The 4,194-nt window shown below is 41.8% G+C and overlaps 1 long non-coding RNA gene across 1 annotated transcript; it reads right to left on the minus strand.

Annotated features, from left to right (window-relative positions):
• Positions 1-1,401: 1,401 nt before the first annotated feature.
• LOC144339270 (uncharacterized) lies at positions 1,402-3,836 on the minus strand. The gene is made up of 2 exons (XR_013414108.1): positions 3,613-3,836; positions 1,402-2,587 (listed from the first exon to the last, which is right to left on the minus strand). It is a non-coding gene; the product is annotated as an uncharacterized LOC144339270 (long non-coding RNA).
• Between the last annotated feature and the right edge of the window lie 358 nt (positions 3,837-4,194).

Consider the following 4,194-nt stretch of genomic DNA (forward strand, 5'->3'; position numbering starts at 1 on the left):
CTGTAATCCCAGCTACTTACTTGGAGGCTGAGGTGGGAGAATTGCTTGAACCCAGAAGGTGGAGGTTGTAGTGAGCCAAGATCACGCCACTGCACTCCAGCCTGGGTGACAGAATGAGACTGTGAAAGAAAGAAAGAGAGAGAGGGAGAGAGAGAGAGAGAGAGAGAAAGGGAAAGAGAGAGAGAAAGAAAGAAGGAAAGAAAGAAAGAAAAAGAAAGAAAGAAGAAAGAAAGAGAGAGAGAAAGAAGGAAGGAGAAAGAAAGAAAGAAGAAAGAAAGAGAGAGAGAGAGAAAGAAGGAAGGAAGGAGAAAGAAAGAAAGAAAGAAAGAAAGAAAAAGAAAGAGAAAGAAAGAAAGAAAGAGAAAGAAAGAAAGAAAGAAAGAAAGAAAGAAAGAAAGAAAGAAAGAAAGAAAGAAAGAAAGAGAGAGAGAAAGCTTTCCATGGTCCTAGAAAGGGGACACAGGAAAGAGACATTTGTGGCCTTTGGACACTGTTGTATGAAGACATGTGTGGAGGACTATGGTCATCTTATGACCGGGAGGGACCAAGACTGGGGACACAGCCTGCACAAAGTTGAGCAAGCAGATGGAATGAATTGAGCTCCTGGATTGAGATGTGAAGCTGCTGAATCAACTAACCCTGAAGCTTACATTGCCTGGAACTTCTTGTTACTTGTGTAATAAATTCAGTGATTGTTTAAACTAGAGGTCAGCAAACTACAAATCCTGCTCACCACTTGTTTTTAAAGGTAAAGTTTTATTGGAACCCTGGCATGTTCATTTGTTTACACATTGTTTATGGGTGCTTTCATGCAACAACACAGAGTAGTAAAGACAAGGGGCCACATGGCCTGCAGAAACTACAATGTTTACTATTTATTCCTTTAAAGGAAAAGTTTTCCAATCCCTTCGATCATTTTGAGTTGGGTCTCCTGTCATTTGCACCTTATAAACATTCACACAATATTTGATCACTTTCATTCTGATGATGAGTGGTAACACTAAACTATACCTGATGATAATGACTCTCTTAGTCCATTTGGGCTGCTATAGTAAAATACCATAAACTGTGTGGCTTATACATAGAATTTAATTTTCTTACTCTGCTGGAGGCTGAGCTGTCCAAGATCGAGGTGCTGGCAGATTCTGTCTCTGGTGAGAACCCATTTACCGGTTCATAAATGGCCATCTTTTCACTGTGTCCTCACATGACGGAAGGGGTGAACCAGCTCCCCTGGCCTCTTTCATAAGGGCATGAATCCCATTCATGAGCGCTCCACTTTCATTACCTAATCATCGCCAAATGCCTCAACTCCTAATGTCATCACCTTGGGGGTTAGGATTTCAACATATGAATTTGGTGAATGGGGGGACACAAACATTCACACCATAGCAATGACTATGCATGTTTTTAAGCAAAGCTTTATTGAAGCATATCATACATATATAAAAGTTTGAAAAATCATTACTGCACAGCTCAATGAATTTTCGGAGTGAATATGCTTGTGTGATATCACCAAACCCCAGAAACCCCTTATACCCACTTCAGTCACTACATTCCCCTCCCTAAAGACAACCACTCTTCAGACTTCTATGAGAATGATCTCCACTGACTAATTTTGTCTGTTTATGAACTTCATACAAATGGATTCATAAATGTATATCCTTCTGTGTCTGGCTTCTGTTGCTCAGCATTCTGTTTGTGAAATTCATATCTGTTGTGTGTAGCATTTATTCTCACTGTCATGTTCCATGGTATGACTATATCATGATTTATTTATCTATTCTACGGTTGATGGATGTTTGAGTTGTTTCCAGTTTTTGACTATTATGAATAGCGCTGATGTGAACAATTTAATGTTTTTGTGCACATATACACACCTTCCTGTTGGAGTGAAATTGTGGGTCATTCATACATGTTTTTTACTGTGGTTCTAAAAGTGATTCGATGTCCAAAGGTATATAGTTTAACTGAATAGAAATGTGGACTTGTTCCCTCTTGACTTAAAAATCAAAGGTAGGGCCGGGCGTGGTGGTTCACGCCTGTAATCCCAGCATTTTGGGATGCCGAGGTGGGTGGATCACCTGAGGTCAGGAGTTCAAGACCAGCCTGCCCAACATGGTGAAACCCCTCTCTAGTAAAAATACAAAAAATTAGCTAGGCGTGGTGGCCCACACCTGTAGTCCCAGCCACTTGGGAGGCTGAGGCAGGAGAATCTCTTGAACTCGGGAGATGGAGGTTGCAGTGAGCCAAGATTGAGCCACTACACTCCAGCCTGAGCAACAGAGTGAGACTCTGTCTCAAAAAAAAAAATTGAGGTAAGGCCAGGCATGGTGGCTCATGCTTGTAATCTCAGCACTTTGAGAGGCCAAGGTTGAGGTCAGGAGTTCGAGACCAGCTTGACCAAGAGGGTGAAACTTCAACTTAACTAAAAATACAAAAATTAACCGGGCATGGTGGCGGGTGCCTGTAATTCCAGCTACTCGGAAGGCTGAGGCAGGAGAATTGCTTGAACTTTGGAGGCAGAGTTTGCAGTGAGCCGAGATTGTGCCACTGCATTCCAGCCTGGGCGGCAGAGCAAGGTTCTCTTAAAAAGAAAGAGAGAAAGAGAGAAAGAGAGAGAGAGAGAGAGAAAGTCAAGGTTAATTTAGCAGAGTATTGGGCTCAAAAGATCATATATAATCAGGTAGTGAATGAATTAACTGAAAAATTAAAACAATTGAAAACAAACCGATTTCCCCTCCAGAGCCTAAACTATTGCTGTAAGGAAGTTTCAAGCTGTCTGCTTAGAGAATGGTTTTTTAAGCAGCTGAATTCAAATCAGTATTTCTTTTGGAACGCTGGGAAGGCTCAGATGGATTTGAAATGTTGCTGAGTCACAAAGGCACATTTTCTGGGACACACTTCTTACTTTGAGGAAAAAGTGATGAAAAGTTATAGATGGATAGGGTGGCAGGGAGCCTTGGTGACTTAGAGTTCCAAAAAACAAGAAAAGCAGAATTGATATAGTGAAGTTCCAATGGCTTTCCTACTTAGCCACCCAATTGCACAGAAAAGCCACAGAAAAATCAAGATTTCTTTAGCAAGTACTTTCTCCTACTTCAGCCACCACTGACTGCTACTTCTGCCTCATTCCCCTCTTCACACAGTCACCAGACTTCAAGGGCCTGAAGACCGTTTATCCACTTTTTAATCAAGCACTCCACAAGGATTGCATGGATAGCATATCTTCTCCAACATACAGGGAAGTGTAGATGATCCAAAGAACAAATTTGCAGAGGGGGATAAGGAGGCTGCTTATTAAGCATGCGCATCTGATTGATGTTCTTTTTCCACTCATCAGTTGTTATCAAACCAGTAGAGAAGATTCAATCTGATAATTTTCAAGATGAGTCATCAGTAGCCACAGAGTTCTGGGGTCAAACTCAGGGCTTTGTGGCTTAAGTTGTTGTCCTCCCAGTAAGACAACATATTGAACTATTTTGGCCTATCTTTCCTCTCTGGACAACTGTAAGGTAAAAATTTATTTAAGAAAGAAAAGGAGAGAGAGAAAGAGAAGGTTACAATGGCAAGTGTTCTCAGTAGGATCCTAAGAAATATTTTACCACTCACACTTTCCAGAGCAGAGCAGAACTTGTCTTCTAGCCCAATTGTCTTCTCCAGGTGCAGTGTGGCCACATCTCGGGGTTGGGTCTTCAGCTTTCTTGAGAGACTTTAGTGTCTTCCTCGGCCACCAATGGCCAATGGCACAGGTGACACAAAGATGGCTGGCTACAAGGCAGCCCTTGTGTCTGCAGACCCTGCCACAGTCCCTCTCTAGGACAGATTAGGAAAATCTACAGAGTAAAGAAAGCACAGAAGGAGAGATGCTTCCCTCTGCACCTTTATAACTGAATAATACCCAGGAGAATTGAGCAGAATATTCCAAGCTTTGAAAATGCAGATAGAACAGATATGTGAGACCACATTCTCTAAGGTGGTCCTGTCTGATTTTGAATATTCTCTTCCATTCTTAAATAACAAAGAAGATGTCCTGACGTTAATTTAGAATTTTGACTGAGATTTTTTGGGAGGCCAAGGCAGGAGGATCACTTGAGCTTAGGAGTTCAAGGCAAAGCCTGGGCACCATGGTGAAACCCTGTCTCTACAAAAAGTACAAAAATTATCCAGGAGTGGTGGCATGCACCCCTGTAG

Source organism: Macaca mulatta, chromosome 2 (genome assembly GCF_049350105.2).
Source record: "Macaca mulatta isolate MMU2019108-1 chromosome 2, T2T-MMU8v2.0, whole genome shotgun sequence".
In the NCBI taxonomy this organism is placed as follows: domain Eukaryota; kingdom Metazoa; phylum Chordata; class Mammalia; order Primates; family Cercopithecidae; genus Macaca; species Macaca mulatta.